This window comes from Macaca nemestrina, chromosome 3 (genome assembly GCF_043159975.1).
Source record: "Macaca nemestrina isolate mMacNem1 chromosome 3, mMacNem.hap1, whole genome shotgun sequence".
Lineage (NCBI taxonomy): Eukaryota > Metazoa > Chordata > Mammalia > Primates > Cercopithecidae > Macaca > Macaca nemestrina.
This window is the reverse complement of record NC_092127.1, coordinates 188,580,791-188,598,972: the sequence shown is the minus strand read 5'-3', so window position 1 is coordinate 188,598,972 and position 18,182 is coordinate 188,580,791.

The following is an 18,182-nucleotide window of genomic DNA, read 5'->3' as shown; positions in this document are numbered from 1 at the left end:
GAGCAGGTGGACCCTCAAGAGAACGTGGATGCCCACCAACTGTGGCTGGTGTGAATGTGTGAATGGTGTGACAGATGGGGAGGCGTGGGGGAGGAGAAAGGGACACAGGAGAGACTGAGGCACCCAGGATGGCTAAGGTGTGTGGGGCAGCTGTTATGTGCCAGCACTGTTTTGGGTATTCTCTATATACACTCTCACCTGGTCCTCCCAGGATCCCCCAATATCCCGTTTAATAGATGGGGACCCTGGGGCATGGAGAAGATCATGAATGCACCCAGGATGCCATGGCTCAGAGCTGACAACTGAACTAAAGAGGGGCCAGATGCCCTGCAGGCTGTCACCTCAGGCCCATCCTGCCCTTCATCCCTGCCCAGGTTTGACCCAGCCCAGAATGAACATGCTCCTCACTTGCTTCCCAAACTCCCATCAACATCTGACAACAACAACAGCAAGAGGAGGGCCCAGAGGATCTGCTGCATGCTGCGGGCGTCGCCAAGTTCTTAATGTTACCCAGCTGTGCAGAGAGGTTGGCCGGCAGCCTGGCCTGGGCAACCGGCGGCGCCATGATTCACATGGGCTGAACAGTACCGAGTGAGTCACCGGCGTCTCCCACAGCCAGCCAGCCACTGGACTGTGAGCTGCATGTGGGCATGGAGTGTGCTCTCTGGATGCCTGGCCTGCAGTGAGTTCTTGGTGCTACTGCTATTGGGCTCCCTCAGCCTGTTCTATTGCATCCGCTTGCTTTGACCACTGGGCCTTTGTGCCCTCTGAGAGCTTCCCACTGTGGGTATGCTTGGTGTGTCCTCTCTGGACAGCTGAGTGGCAAGTGGCAGGCACAACTGTGTCCAGGAACTCAAGGTTGCTTCCAAGGAAGTAAAGTCAGGCAAAGCCACCCAGGAAGTTGGATCCTCAAGATAATTTATTTACCCAGAATTCTGGGACACCAGGGCCCAGCTAATGAAACCATCCTCTTTAGTAAGATGGGCTCCAAGGTAACCAGGCAAAGGGAACTGAGCCCCCACTTCCCTACCCCCACACACCTGACAGCCTGTCCTTCACCGCACTAGCCTGCTGGCCCCTGGGATGTTTTGCACATCACTTAAAGTAGGGCTCCAGTAGCCTTTCCCTGGGTTCCCATCTGCACAGGGAGACAGGCAGAGATGCACGGGGGAGAAAAGAGGAAAAAATCCCAGTCCAGGCACTAAACCAAGATGGCCCCTGTTCAGCCACAAAGAGCCACTCGGCAGATCCATGCTCCAGGGCATGGACCTATCATGGCCCAGCCCTCAGCCCCTGGCTCTGCAGCCTGCTGGGCTCAGAGGACTAGGGAAGTCTGAGGAGGGCCTGGGAATTGAGAGCCCAAGAATAGCTGAGAATGGTGAAGCTGGCACTTGCACTGAGTATCACAAGGTAATAGGAGTTTGCTTTCGTGGGGGTGGGGGTGAGGGTGTGAGGAGGGCATATGCAGAGGCTGGTGGGTAGGCAGCAGCGATCATTCTGTTGTGCAGGTAAGGACAGAGGGCATCTAGATTCTGGGACAGGGTGGAAGCTCAGTAGCCTTAGGCACAGGGTGATAGCGTGCACAGTCTCAATAGCAAGGCATGAAGGTCTTCTACAGCATGGGCCACCAGGCAGGAAGAAGCCCAACTAGGCAGGCCAAGGAGTGGGAGGTGTGATATGGCTGCAGACCCAGGTCCCAGGGAGTACCTAGAGAGAGCCCTTTGTGCAATCCCAGCCCTCTCCCTCCTTGTCTGGTAGCAGGCCCTGTCTCTCTGCTCACAGAGGCGTGTGTGAGATCTCCTGGCTGCCTGGTGCCTCATCTCTTAGACCATAGTCCTGGGCCCAAGGGGGAGCTCGTATCCCAGGTGAGCCAACCACATCCTTCCAAAGGATTTTCCAGGGGAGAGCAGGAGACAGAAGACCTTTTCCTCTTGAATCAGACATGGCTTCAGGGGCATGTCTCCCCAGTTAACTGTAGCAGAAGAAAACTAAGCCACAGTGTGCAAAGAGAAGCAGGTACCCTCGTGAAGAAAATGTCACTCTGTGTTTCTGGCTTTGCTGGCCCTTCTGCAATGTCCACTTCATGCTCCTTTTCCATCTTTGAGGACTTGAGCCAATAGATGTTCCTCTTGGACTTAAGCTGGTTACATTTGGCTTCTGGCATCTGCAACCGAAGGCACACAACAACCCACTGAGATCCCGCCCTTGAAGGATGTGACATTGTTGTCCTCATCCAGGCCACTCCCAGGGTCTGGTGCCATGTTTGTTGATTGTTTTTCTGCCTCCTCTAACCCCTAGATTGTAAACTTAGAAGGCCAAAGCCTTACCCATTGGAGGCCTAGGGGAAGTGTTTCTTGCATTATTAACTAATCTAGGTTTTATGGCCCATGTTAGCCCAGTCCAGCAGGAAGCATGGTGTCAGGGGTTACAGAAGGTAGAAGCCCCCAGAATCAATGAGGGTGGCAACATCATAGTTCAGTTTGGAGTGGCCAGGGGGTGGGACTGACAGCTCAGAGTGGGGATAGCACCTGTGGGGACAGGTAAAGGACAAGAGAGATGAGGGGCAGACACCCACCCCATGGGAGGCAAACAATGTATTGGCATTTATTTATTCATTTAACAAATACTTTGGAGCACCTATGATATGCCAGACACTGTTCCATGCACAAAGGATACAGCACTGAACCTCACAGGTTCAGTCCCCACCCCTGTAAAGTTTGCATCATGTAGAGGGGAAGTGATGTGGTTTGGCTTTGTGTTCCCACCCAAATCTCACCTTGAATTGTAATAATCCCCACATATCAAAGGTGGGACCAGGTAGAGATAATTGAATCATGGAAGCAAATTTGCCCATGTTGTTCTCATGATAGCGACTGAGCTCTCACAAGATCTGATGGTTTTATAAGGGGCTTCTGCCTTTGCTCGGCACTCATTCTCTCTCCTCCTGTGCTGTAAAGAAGTACCTTCCACCATGATCGTAAGTTTCCTGAGGCCTCCCGAGCCATGTGGAACTGTGAGTCAATTAAACCTCTTTTATTTATAAACTACTCAGTTTTGGGCAGTTTATAGCAGCATGAGAATGGACTAACACAGTATATTGGTACCAGGAGTGGGATGCTGCTATGAAGATACCTGAAAATGTGGAAGTGACTTTGGAACTGGGTAACAGGCAGAGGTTGGAACAGTTTGGAGAACTCAGAAGACAGGAAGATGAGGGAAAGTTTGAAACTTCCTACAGACTTGTTGAATGGCTTTGACCAAAATGCTGATAGTGATATGGACAATAAAGTCCAAGCTGAGGTGGTCTCATATGGAGATGAGGAACTTGTTGGGAACTTCTTAGATGCAAAGGTGACTCTTGTTATGCTTTAACAAAGAGATTGGTGGCATTTTGCTCCTGCCCTAGAGATCTGTGGAAGTTTAAACTTGAGAGACATGATTTAGGGTATCTGGCAGAAGAAAGTCTAAGTGGCAAAGTGTTCAAAAGGAAGCAGACCATAAAAGTGGAAAATTTGCAGCCTGATGATGCAATAGAAAAGAAAACTCCATTTTCTGTGCAGAAATTCAAGCCTGCTGCAGAATTTTGCATAAGTAACAAAGAGCTGAATGCTAATCACCAAAACAATAGGGAAAACGTCTCCAGGGCATGGCAGACCTTCATGGCAGCCCCTCACATCACAGACCCAGAGGCTCAGGAGCAAAAAACGGTTTTATGAATTGGGCCCAGGGACCCTTTCTGTGTGCAGCCTAGGGACTTGGTGCCCTGTCTCCCTGCAGCTCCAGCCATGGCTAAAAAAGGCCAAGGTACAGCTCAGGCCATGGCTTCAGAGGGTGCAAGCCCCAAGCCTTGGCAGCTTCCATGTGGTGTTGAGCCTACAGGTGCACAGAAGTCAAGAATTGAAGTTTGAGAACCTCTGCCTAGATTTCAGAGGATGTATGGAAATGCCTGTATGTCCAGAGAGAAGTCTGCTGCAGAAGTGGGGCTCTCATGGAGAACCTCTGCTAGGGTAGTGTGGAAGGGAAATGTGGGGTTGGAGCCCCCACACAGAGTCCCTACTAAGGCACTGCCTAGCGGAGCTGTGAGAAGAGGACCACCATCCTCCAGACCCCAGAATGGTAGATTCACTGATAGTTTGCACGATGTGCCTGGAAAAGCCACAGGCACTCAATGCCAGCTTGTGAAAGCAGCCAGAAAGGAGGGCTGTACCTCGCAAAGTCACAGGGGCAGAACTGCCCAAGGTCGTGGGAACCCACCTTTTGCATCAGCGTGACCTACATATAAGACATGGAATCAAAGGAGATAATTTTGGAACTTTAAGGTTTAATGATTTCCCTATTGGATTTTACACTTGCATGGGGCCTGTAGCCCCTTTTTGGCCAATTTCTCCCATTTGGAATGGATGTATTTACCCAATGCCTGTACCCCATTGTACCTAGGAAGTAACTAATTTGCTTTTGAATTTACAGGCTCACAGGTGGAAGGGACTTGTCTCAGATGAGACTTTGGACTTGCACTTTTAGGTTATTGTTGGAATGAGTTAAGACTTTGGGGGACTGTTGGAAGGACATGATTGTGCTTTGAAATGTGAGGACATGAGATTTGGGAGGGGCCGGGGTGGAATAATATGGCTTGGCTCTGTGCCCCACTCAAATCTCACGTTGAATTAAATAATCCTCATGTGTCAAGGGTGGGACCAGGTGGAGATGACTGAATCATGGGAGTGTTTTTTCCCAGATCTCATGAGAACTCCCTCACTATCATGAGAACAGGGAGACACAATGAAAACCAAGTAAGTCAATGTATCATGTTGCAAATGATGACAAAGGCTTTGAAGACAAATGGAGCTGTGCAGGAGGTGGGTTTTAGATAGTGGCTGAGGGCAGATCTGACTCTCCAGGAACTCCACTCTATGATACAGAATGAGCACTCTTCTTCTGCCCTCACTCTGTGGGAGCGGGCTCAAAAGATTTTAGCCCCTGTTCCTCCTTGGAAATGAGGAAGACATGGTTTTTGGAGCTGAAAGTAGTGAGTTCAAGCCTTGGACAAGAAATGCAGGAAGGAGATCCCTGAATGAAGTTGCAGGGGCAGGTGCTGCCAGAACAGGACAGACCCTGCCACTCCAGGCAGCAGAGTCTGGATTGGAGCTGGGATCTCTGCTGCCTCAGTTGAGAATATAGGCCACAGATGGGCAGGAGTGAGGGCTGGTGGCATCAGACAGCACCAAAGTGTAAGCCCAGCTTCTCTAAAAGCTTGGGTGTGGCCTGCTGTGCCCCATCATTCAGTGACCTGACCTGGGACTACCATGCAGCCAATCTAGGGAAATCCAAAGCTAAATTGGTGACCCCTCCTCACAACCAGTCAGACCCAGTTCCACAGTTCTGCAGTGAACTCCTGACAAGACGACCTACATACAGGATCAAATCCCAGCTCAGCCCCACTGCTGCCACCTGCCCCCTGACCCAGCAGCCCCCTTTGAAGCCCTCCTCCTTCATCTGGTGGGGCCATCCCAGAGGTCACAGGACACTGTCTGTGGGGGTACTGTGAGGTATGAAACAACAGGACAAACGGGAGGGATCATTGTAAAACCTGGAGCCCAGCCACCTGCAGATCGGCCCGCATGTTGGCGGCTTCCTCCTCCAGCTGCACGCCTGGGAGATGCTGACCCTGAGATGAAAACCAGTTCTCTGACATGAACTCAGAGAAGGGTGGGCTCTGCAGGGGTCTGTGTCCTCATGGCACAGGCTGAAGAGTCCCAGATCCAGTGGGGATTGAGGTGAATCACTGTAGTAGGCAAAGCCCCCATGAGACAGCAAAATGTGCCTTGAAGGAACACGCAACTGGGGCTGCAGGGTAGAGGACTCGAGTGCCAGTCCTGGTGCTGCTGACCCTGGCAAAGTCACTCCTCCTCCCTGGCTCTGCTTTTCTACCTTCCCTCCAAGAACATAACAAACTCTGGGGCCCAGGCAGGAGTCATCAATGGACAAAGAGGGGTAGGGTTTGAGAGGACAGAGAGTGGGGTTGGCGAACACAGCAGCCCTAAACAGGGTGGTGGTTCAGCTTCAGCCTCCCTCTGCCAAATGAAACACAGGTCCAGTGATAACAAATCTTCCCTCTCCCTCAAAAGGAGCCAGAAATACAGATTTTTATGTGATGGCTCCAACTTCTAAGTGCTGGCAATGAAGGCTGTTTTTTATAGAAAATGCCATATGGTTCAAAGCAGGTGTATCATTGGGATCTAATCCATAGGCTGCAGCACTGAGGGTCCCCTGCACCCTGCCTTCCAGGTGGGGTCAGCCAGTGAGGACACTCACAGGTGTTGGGGGAGGTGGGAAAGAAGAAGGAGAGAGGGAGGGGATTTGCTTTTCTGATGACCAAGTTGCAATCTTAAACACCTTCAGGGGCCAGACAAGTCCCAGAAGTGGCTGGCAGCAGGTCATTCCCTGGTCCCTGCCATAGTTGTTACTGACTGCCAATACCACTACTTCCTCCCTCATCATTTCAGACCCAAAGGAGGTGATGACTTCCTGCATTACGAGCACCGAGAGCCTCTACATCCCTTGCCAGCTTCCCTAACCCTGCCCACAGTTCTGTAAATAGTTCCTTCATTAAATTTTGCCTCTATGGGCCCTTTTGGGTGGGATTCCGCTTCCTACAAAACCTTGGCTACACACAATATTATTTTTTGGTTGTTGAAAACTCTTGCAGGTGGCCAGAGGAAGGAAGGGATCGTCTGGGTACAAATCCTGGCTTTACTCCCATTGTTGTGTTGCATCAGCTCTCTATGCCTTGGATTCCTCATTGCAACCTTAGAGAGCCAACAGACAGGGTCAGTCATGATAATCCCACAAGCCCCTAGCCAAGGGTGCTCAGCAAACTGGCTTGCCTGGGGCCTGAACTTAAATAACAGTAGCATTTGTAAAACAATGGCATTTTCTGGAAATGCATGGCCAGTGATCTTCAGACAGTGTGACTGCCTGTTCCTGAACAAGGTCTTGATGCTCTGTGCCCCTTCTCCTGCTCACTCTGCACCACCCATCCTGGAGACCCCTTCCATTTGATGGGCAGGCTGGAGGGGCTGAGAGGCAGGAGCAGGGAGAGAATAGCATTGGTTTTCCTCATTCCCAGAGTCAAATCCCAGCATAGCCACCCTCTAGTGTGAAAAGTCCTTTCCCTCTCTGGGCTATTTCCACATCCACATAAGAGGAGTTTGCTCTGGAGCCTCCACGGTTCCCAGCAGCTTCCCCATTCTAGGGTCCATGGTGGATTCTACTTCTGCAGACAAACCAAAGTTCTGCACATTATCTATGACACTTTATCTTAATGAATCATAAAAATTATGAAATTTCACGCTAAGCTTTCCTCAATCGTGTGGTAGAAGAAATGTTTAAATCTCTCTTTTTTTGGCTGACTCTTTGCAAGGCAAGTGTTTCCAAATGTTTGGCCCAGTCCCTTTCCCTCCTCCTTCCCCAGGGCCTGTCCTCAGGAGGAAGGCTCCAAAGATGAGGGGGGAGGGCCAGACCCAGGCCAATCAGGGGGTGGCACTGCTGACCGCAGATGACCCATTGGCTGGGTCTACCCCACACCTGGATGACTGACCACTATTCTGGACTTACTTTGGGCCAGATGTGTTTGGCAGCCACCCACAGTCAATCAGGGGGATTGCGTTTGAAAAACTAGAGAGCAGCAAACAAAGGCAAGGGTGAGAAGGGTGAGGCCTTCTGGTTAGAAAATACTGAAATTCCTCCTGGTTGCCATCCAGTCAAAAGAACAGGCTGTTCCATGGGTTCCTGGGGACTACTGGGGAGTGAGAAAGTTGATATCTGAATGGACATGGCTTGGCTGCCATTTTGTAAGATTAGGAAAACCATTCAGTTCTTACTTTCCCTGGGTCTGTCACCTGGAGGAGCAGAATCCAACAGGGATGGTGCAGGGAAAGATCCCAGCTTTGGAATCAGACTGATGGGGGGTTGGAACCCGAGTTTGCTACTTACTACTTGGGTAATTTGGGCAAGTTACTCAGTCCTCTTGGCCCCACTGAAAATGGAGATAGTAAGTGTTAACTCACAGGGTTGGAGAGAGTATTAATGCAGACTGGTGTGGATGACTGTACAAATGGACAGGTGAACACCTCACTGGCAACAAAAAATAGAACTACAGGGACCACCACGCAGCAGTGTTACATGCTCAGTTGAGAAGAAAACAAAGTACTGAATGGAGAAGTTAGAGACTACCCATTCTCCTAACTAATCTCAATTTTATCCCACCTAACCCCCCTTCAAAAAGAGGTTATGGTTTTTCATTCTGGTGTGATAAATTCAGGGCTAAGAACAGCAGAAACAGAATTGTTAGGATATATAGAAAGATATAAGAGGGGGTTTATGATGGGAATTGGCTCTGGAACTTATACTACCAGGAAGCTGACCATGTAACTTCCTGTAAGTTTTGGAGTCCAAAGGCCAGAGAACAAAGAGGTCCAATGTCCAAGGGCAGGAGAAGATGGATGTAGAAGAGAGTGCAAATTCATTCTTCCTCCACTTTTTTGTTCTACCTGGGCCTCAACTGAGCTGCTTTAAGAAACCACCCACTGTGGTTACTGGGCGGACGTTGTCGAGGATGTTTCTCACTGCTTCACAGTGTCATCCTCCCATGTGTCATCCATGAAGATTTGTGGGAGAAGGTTCAGCTCTATTTCATTTACCTATTAACTTATTTTGAGACAGGTCTCACTCTGTCATCCAGGCTAGAGAGCAGTGGCACAGTCTTAGCTTACTGCAACCTTCACCTCACTGGCTCAAGTGATGCTCTCACCTTAGCCTCCCGAGTAGCTAGGGCCACAGGTAAACACCACCATGCCCAGCTATTTGTGTGTGTGTATGTAGAAATGGGGTCTCACTATGGTGCCCAGGCTGGTCTCAAATTCCTGGGCTTATGCAATCCTCCTACCTCAGTCTCCCAAAGTGTTGAGATTATAGGCATGAGCTACTGTGCCCAGCCAGGTTCAGCTTTAGTACCAGAAATCATCTTGCTACTCTTAGCACCATATGGGCTTCTGAGCAACCGGTTTAGTGCTACTTTGCAGACACAATCACGTGCCTGATGACATGGCTCTCAACATTGGCTGCTGGAGAGGTCAGCACAAAATCTATGACCTACCTCTACCAAGTCTCCTGACCTCATTGTCAAACTTTCACACGCCAATTTCACCCTGGCTTGCCTTTGGTTTTCCTCACCCTCATTGCCTCTTTGACCTGATTTTTTTCTCTCAGCTTTGTTTTTAACCAAATTGGATTTTGAACATGACAAGTCACTTTGGATCATCTGAGGATGAAGTTGGCGATGGGTTGTTAGATGATAAATAGACAGGGTGATGAAGAAATCAATATGGAATATGCCATGGGAAGATGGTACCTAGTGTGTGTTCAAACAAACATAGGTCTCTATCCACCTTAGTCTGTTCAGGCTGCTAAGCAAAGTACCTTAGAGCTGGCCTATGAACAGCAGACATTCATTGTTCATGATTCTGGGGCCTGGCAGGCCGAGATCCAAGTGTGGGCATGGTTGGGTGCTGGCGAAGGCCCTTTTCTGGGTTGCACACAGCAACTTCTCTGTGAATCCTCACATGGTGAAAAGAGAGCTCGCTGGCTCTCTGGCCTCTTTTTATAAAGGCACCAATCCCAATCCTGAAAGCACCAGCCTCAAGACCTAATCACCTCCTAACACCATTACTTTGTGGGCTAGGGTTTCAACCTATGAATCTGGGGGGACACACACATTCAATTCTAACACTATCCTCTTCTCCTATGCAATATACGCCACACCAATACTAGCAGATGAGGTCTAGAACTAGCTTTTCTTCCATAGGCCAGGGATCTGGTTTCCCTTTATGGGTGTTCTGCTCATGTCTGCTGAATCACAGTGCCCTGTTTTCACCTGGCATCATGCTGAGATGATGCAGTGTGGGTGTAGTGTTAGCTCTAACATTGTCCCAGTCCTGCCTCACTTTTCTCTATTGACATTCTGTCCATCATAAAGCATCCATGAGGCCAGGCACAGTGGCTCACATTCACAATCCCAACACTTTGGGAGGTCATGATGGGAGAAGTGCTAGAGGCCAGGAGTTCAAGATCAGCCTGGGCAACATAGTGAGACCTTGTCTCTACTAAAAAATATTAAAATGTCTGGTTATGGTGGTATTATGTTTGTAGTCCCAGCTACTCAGGAGGCTGAGGTAGGAAGATTGCTTGAGCCCAGGAGTTGGAGGTTGCAGTGAGCTATGATTATGCCAGGACACTCCAGCCTGGGTAACAGAGTGAGACCCTGTCTTTAAAAATAAATAAATAAAACATCTACAAACCTCTATCTGGCTGACGTCTGCTTATTGTTTGGGTTTACTCTTGGTACAGAGTGGGTGTTCCCAGGAGGAGATAACAGCCCACTAGAGGCAGAGCCTGATGGGGGCTATGAACCCCTCTTCTGTGGAATTCTGGGAGGAATGAGGTAGAATCAGCTCTGCAACTCTGGGAGGATCATCTAATCTCCCAGCCTGCCTCCTCATTTCCTGGCAGGGGTGGGGCAGGTTTCGGGGGGTAAGACATGCAAAGCTTGAGGCCTGCCTTCAGTAAGTATTTACTGAGCACCTAGTCTGTGCCAGGGCCCTCAGTGAGCAAGACAGGCCCAGTTCCTGCCCTCATACAGCTTGTCTCTGAGTAAGGGAAGCAGACATGGTATAAATATATAGCCTGGAGAAATGATTACGCTGAGGGCAAGGAAGAGAATTTAAGTGAACTGTTGAGACGGTGACTATGGAGATGCTTGAATTTCAGAGGTGCAGGCTTCAAGAACAGACGTTTCTGGGAGGATAATCAGAAAGAACCTTCAAGACGTGGTCAGATTGTGGAAAGAGAGGTCCCTAGAGTGGAGGAATTCTGCAGCCAGGAAGGGAGGAAGGATTGCTGGCCTGGATATGAAAGTCTGTAGTCGTCTATCATCTGGAGGGGGGAAAATACGGTCACAAGCTGAGTTTGCAGAGTGGAACACGTCCACGACATACTGTAGTGATTTGCAGCTGTGCATAATAAAGCGGCCGGGAGACAGCTTCTTGGACATGCCACCTTGCTCTGCTCCAACCTGAGAACTCTGAGAAACCTGCCTACTGTGTGCGAAGTCCATCGCCTCACCTGGTGCTGCCAAACAGCTGTCAGCTGGTGATGGAACCAAATGTTTTCACTGGTCAAAACATCCAGCCCGTTTCTCAAGTGGAGAGAGAAGCAAACCTTGATTTAAACCCAGAAAGGGGTGGGTGGATAGAAAGGCAGCTAAGCAGACCACATGGCGCTTTCACGTTTACAGAGAGAAGAATAAACTTAGGTGGCTAACTTTAAAAGCTTGGAAATATTCACATCGTAACCCTAAAACATGAGGTTATAGCTCAAGAACATCGTATCCCATAGTAGCCTGTATTTTCCTCTGAGTGAAGGAAGAAAGACGTGTTTGAGACCGAGTGATAGTGCTTAAGTGAACATGTAGAAGTGGATGGACTTGGCTAACTCTGATGGAAGGTGGTGGGAGGTGCCGGGTCCTGGCTTCTCTCTCTGGCTTTGCCCCTTGTCCTTGGGATAGTCACTTCACTCCTCTGGGAACAGTGAGATGCTGCACACACACACACACACACACACACACACACGCATACACGGTTGCTGTGCTGATCATCCGAGTCAAAAAGATTTGAGAGTGCTTTGCAAACAGTAAAATGCCGAGGAATAAAAGTGACTTTTAGTTAACTAGAAACAACTTTAGAGTGAAAGCATTTCTATGAACCCAGCTCAATTCCTCTTTCAGCTTTCCTCCTACTTTTCTGCTCATCACTGGATTTCATTTCACATCATTTTAGGGTTTCTGGGACTAAAATCAAAGGTGCTAATGAACACACTGACTGTAAAAGATGAAAAAACCAAATAATACTTGTCCAAAGATAAACAGTAAGAAATGCTGAGGCTGCTCATCCAGACCCCACTCACCAAGGTGGGCACCCCACCCTGCCCACACCGCTAATGTCTCTCAGCTGTCCTCCTCTCTGGAGAATGGTCCTTGGCCTTTTGGAATATATTTGAAGAGCTACACCCTGTCCCCAAGCTGGCCAGGGTCTGCCTGAGCCAATTTCTGACTAATGTGTATACAAAGCTTTCTTCACCTTGCCTAGAAATGAGACACCCCAGGGCTCCCCATGGGATGCAGGGAAGGCCAGACTTCAGTTGAACCCATGTCTTTGCCAAGCTGCTCCCCTACCCTGTCCTGCTTCTCTCGCTGTCTTCCCAGTTTCTCAGAAAGTATTCCTTCAATATCTCAATTGCACCAGATCCCTTATCCCAGGCTCCTATACTGGGGACCCCAACTCAGCACATGTGGTACTAGAGCAGAGCTAGGAAACAGACCCTAAGGACAGGAATCTGGAATTGGATCCCTCGCCAGCCTGATGGTCATAAGGACCCCATCACTGGTAACAGGGGCATCCCTAGCATGCCGTAACAATGTGATTGCTAAGAGTCTCACCTGTGTTCATTGGGGCACTATATAGGTGAAAGGGTGACTCACTCGCCTGTGCAATCTTTCTGAAGTTTGAGAGGTGCTATGGGCTAAATGTTTGTATGAATTCAAATTCATACATTGAAGACTGAATCCCCAGGGGGTTAATATTAGGAGATAGGGCCTTTGGGAGATACTTAGGTTTAGATTATGTCATGAGGGTGGAGCAGTCTTGGTGGGATTAGTGCCCTTATAAAAAAGAAATATGAGGGAAATGATCTGTCTGCCTTGTAAGGACACAGTCAGAGGGCATCTGTCCCCAGATCAGGAGGAGAGCCCTCACCAGGAACCAAATCAGCTGGCATCTTGATCTTGGACTTCCCAGCCTCTATAACTGTGAGAAATAGATTTCTGGCTTTTTTTTTCTTTATTTCTCCTAACTAGTCTAAATTTTAACTAGGCTGGAGTGCATTGGTGTGATCTTGGTTCACTGAAACCTCTACTTCCTGAGTTCAAGCGATTCTCCAGCCTCAGCCTCCCGAGTGAACCACCATGCCCAGCTAATTTTTGTGTTTTTAGTAGAGATGGGGTTTCACCATGTTGGCCAGGTTGGTCTCGAACTCCTGGCCTCAGATGATCCACCTGCCTCAGCCTCCCAAAGTGCTGGAACTACAGGCATGAGCCACTGCACCCAGCCAGATTTCTGTTGTTTAAGCTACCCAGTAGATGGCATTTTTTTACAACAGCCCCAACTGACTAAAATAAGAGATATAGGAGAAACAGTAATGATAAGATCTGTGGAACTGAGAGGCTGTTGCTAAACACCATAGATCAGAGGTTCCCAACCTTTTTGTCACCAGCGACCAGTTTCGTAGAAGACGATGTTTCCATGGACTGTGGTGGCAGGGGATGGTTTTGGGATGAAACTGTTCCACTTTAGATCATCTGTCGTTAGTCAGATTCTAGAACGCTCAACCTAGATCCCTCACATGCACAGTTCACAGTAGGGTTCATGCTCCTATGAGAATCGGATGCTGCTGTGGATCTTACAGGAGGGGGAGCTCAGGCAGTAATGCTTGCTCACTCACCAGCTGTGTAGCCCAGTTCTTAACAGGTCATGAATTCGTACCAGTCCACAGCCCAGGGATTGGGGACCCCTGCCATAGATGAATGGAAGGTAGAAAACCACAGGCTCAGATTGATAAATCACCAATTAAAAGATGAGTGTGAGAATCAGAAGATCTATTTGGCAAGGTTTCAGTGACTTTTTTCTCTGCACCTGGAGTTGGACTGAGCTGGAGACCAGGCATAGGATTTAACTGGAAGATAGCAGAACTTCAAGGAAGGTTGAGTGCTCAGCCTAGGTGAGTCTTCTGTGCCATGGAGGTACAGAAGCACAGAGTAGAATCTTGAGACCTGGATTAGAGATATTTGCATAGATGTAACTGAGAACTTTGCAATTCCCTTGAGCCCTCTGACCCTGCAGAGTGGCCCATCCCCCTTGTTGGAAGTTAATGGGGGTCCATAGCTTGAAGACCGTACATGGGTCTGGTGAGGTGGATGCCCTACACGAAAGCACTTGCCCTCCTCAGAATCTTCCTCGTTTCCTCTTCTAGCCATCGGACTAATAGTTAGGCTCAAATCTCAGCATGACCCAGGTGGGGAAGTGGTAAGTATTCTAAGGGGTGATAAGGATAATAGGTCCCAATAAAGTTTCCAGACTGGCTAACATATACCAGTAGTAATTTGAACATCTTCTCAGGAGGAGACCCTGGAGGTGCTGGATTGAAAAGCTGGAATATAAAGCTGAGTACAGGAGATTTTATGGGCATGGGACACTCTCTCATTTTATAGCATTTAATATCTTGGCAAGCGACCCAGGAGAAGTTTCTAGCATGCTGTTTTTAGGTGCTCAGGAAAAGTGATGGACCTAATAGTACGAACTAGAGATGCCAGAACTGCGATAGGATGTTCTAGAAGAAGGGATCAAAAGATTAACAAAAGTGTCCATGCCTTATGGTTATGTATATCAAACCAGAAAACCTATTGGCTTTACTCTGTTCTCCAGGAAGCCTTTGAAGGATGCTGCATTTACCAAGACTGCATTAAATGCTCTGGGAAGAGCAGCAGAAGTAACATTAAGCTCCTAGTGACTGTCCTCTGTAATCTGGGCCAATGGTGAGAGATGCTATGATAAATTGGGCTACTCAGTAGCAATGAGGATGATAACATCCCAGAATAGCGGAGTAGAGGGGCAGCACCTAACTGTCAGGATAATTACCCTAAATAGGCAACCAGGGTCCCTAATCCACAAATACCTTAGACGTAGTTAATAGAATATGGCATTCCTAAGGTAAGATAGCTAGAAAACCAAGAACAGGTATCACAATGTATAATCAAAAGAGAACAAGAATGAATGAGACTTAGTCTATGTGTCTGTCTTCATGCCAGTACCAGGCTGATTTGGTAACTATAGCTTTGTAGTATGTTTTGAAGTCAGGTAGTGTGATACTTCCAGCTTTGTTCTTTTTTTTTTTTTTGAGACAGAGTTTCACTCTGTCACCCAGGATGGAGTGCAGTGGCATGATCTCAGTTCACTGCAACCTCCACCTCCTGGGTTCAAGTGATTCTCCTGCCTCAGCCTCCTGAGTAGTGGGGATTACAGGTGTACACCACCACATCTGGCTAATTTCAGCTTTGTTCTTTTACTTCAGGATTGCTCTGACTATTCTGGGTTTTTTGTGTTTCCATGGAAATGTTGAGATTTTTTCTATTTCTGTGAACAATGTCATTGGTATTTTGATAGTGATTGCATTGAATCTGTAAATTCCTTTGAGTAGCATTGTCATTTTAACAATATCAGTTCTTCCAATCCATGAGAATAGACTATCTTTCCGTATTTGTGGTGTCCTCTTCAATTTCCTTTATCAGGGTTTTGTGGTTTCTGTTGCATAGATCTTTCACTACTTCGGTTAAGTTGACTCCTAGGTATTTTATAACTTTTGTAGCTATGGTAAATGGGATTACTTGCCTGATTTCTTTTTCAGATTGTTAGCTGTTGGCATATATAAATACTACTTACTTTTGTGTGTTGATTTTGTGTCCTGCAATTTTACTGAATTTGTTTAATAGTTGTAACCTTTTTTTGATGGAGTCTTCAGGTTTTTCTAAATACAAGATTATATCATCAGTGAACAAGGCTAATTCGATTTCTTCCTTTCAATTCCACATGCCCTTTATTTCTTTCCTTTGCCTAATTGCTCTGTCTGGACTTCTAGCATTATATTGAATAAAAGTGGTGAAAGTGGGCATCCTGGTTTTGTTTCAGATCTTAGAAGAAGGGTTTTCAATTTTTCCCTGTTCAGTAATATGTTAGCTGTGGGTTTGTCATACATGCCCTTATTATTTTGAGGTATATTCCTTCTATGCCAAATTTGTTGAGGGTTTTTACCATAAAGCAATGTTGAATTTTATCAAATGATTTTTCAGCATCTATTGAAATGATCATTTGTTTTTTGTTCTTGATTCTGTTAATGTGATGTATCATGTTTATTGATTTGCATATGTTGAACAATCCTTGCATTCCTGGGATGAATTCCACTTGATCATGATAAAAAATATTTTTAATGTGTTATTGAATTCAGTTTGCTAGTATTTTGTTTAGGATTTTTTCATCTGTATTCATCAGAGATATTGGCCTGTGGTTTTCTTGTTTCGTTATGTTCTTGTCTGGTTTTGGTATCAGGGCTATACTGGCCTTGTAGAAAGAGTTTGGAGGTATTCTCTCCTCTTCAATTTTTTTCAGAAGAGTTTGAATAGAATTGACATTAGTTCTTTTTTAAATATTTGGTAGAATTTGGCAGTGAAACTGTCAGGCCCTGGGCTTTTCTTTGATGAGAAAGTTTTTGACTTCAGTTTTTATCCTGTTACAGTTATCAGTTTGTTGTGGCTTTCTATTTCTTCATGGTTCAGACTTGGTAGGTTGTATGTACCCAGGAAGTTATCCATTTCTTCTAGATTTTCCAGTTGGTTGGCATATAGTTGTCTGTAATCGTCTCTAATGATTCTTTGTATTTCTCTAGTCTCAGTTGTTATGCCTCCCTTTTTGTTTCTGATTTTATTTAGTTGGGTCTTCTTTTTATTTTCTCCTAGTATAACTAAAGGTTTATTGATTTTGTTTATTTTTTCAAAAAAAAACCAACTTTCTGTTTATTGATCTTGTGTATATTTTTAGTTTCAATTGCATTTATATCTGCTCTGATCTTTATTCCTTCTTTCCTTCTACCAATTTTGGGTTTGGTTTATTCCTGCATTTCTAGTTCCTTCAGACGTACTGTTAGGTTGTTTATTTAAAATCTTTCTACTTTTCTGATATAGGGATTTATTGCTGTAAACTTCCTCTTAGTATTTCTTTTACTCTCTCACGTAGATTTTGGCATGTTGTATTTCCATTTTCATTTGTTTCAAGAAGTTTTTTAATCTCCTTCTTAATTTCTTTATTGACACCTTGTAGTTTAGGAGCATGTAGCTTAATTTCCATGTGTTTGTGTATTTTCTGAAGTTCCTCTTGTTTAGTTTTATTCCACTGTGGTCAGAGAAAATACTTGATATAATTTCTACTTTTTAGAAATTTGATGACTTCTTTTGTGGTCTCTCATATGTTCTTTTCTGAAGAATGTTCCATGTGCTGATAGAAATAATGTGTATTCTGTAGCAGTTGGGTGAAATGTTCTGCAAATGTCAGTTAACAGAATAGAGAAGCCAGATATAAATCCATGTACTTAGAGCCAACACATTTTTGACAAAGGTGCCAAGAACATACAACGGGGAAAGGGCAGTTTCTTCAATAAATAGTGCTGAGAAAACTGGATAACCATATGCAGAAGAATAATCAAGTCAAAATGAGTTAAAGGTTTAAATCTAAGACCTGAAACTATGAAACTACTAGAAGAAAACACAGGAAAAATAGTCCAGTACTTTGGTCTGGGTAAAGATTTTTTGTGTAAGACCTTGAAAGCACAAGCAACCAAAACAAAAATAAACAAATAGGATTACAGCCAGCGAAAAAGCTTCTGCACGGTGGAGGAAACAATCAACAAAGTGAAGGGACAGCCTACTGGATGAGAGAAAATATTTGCAAACAATCTATATGACAACGGCTTAATAACCAGAATATATAAAAAGCACAAGCAATGCAACAGCAAATAATAATAATGATGATAATAATAATATTAATCTGATTTAAAATGGGCAAAAGATCTGAACAGATATTGCTCCAAAGAAGACATACAAATGGCCAACATGTATATTAAGAAGTACTAAATATCCTTAATCATCAGAGAAATGCAACTCAAAACCACAATGAGATATCACTCTAGTTAAAATGACTTTTATCATTTGTCATCAAAGACAGATGCTGGTGAGGATGTAGAAAAAGGGAAACCCTCATATACTACTGTGGCAATGTAAATTAGTATAGCCACTATGGGAAACTGTATGGAGGCTCTTTAAAAAGATAAAAATAGAACTACCATATGACCCAGCAATTCTACTACTGGGTATATATTCAAAAGAAAGAAAATCAACATATTGAAGAGATACCTGTACTCCATGTTTATTGCAGCCCTATTCACTGTAGCTGAAATATGGAGTCAGCCTC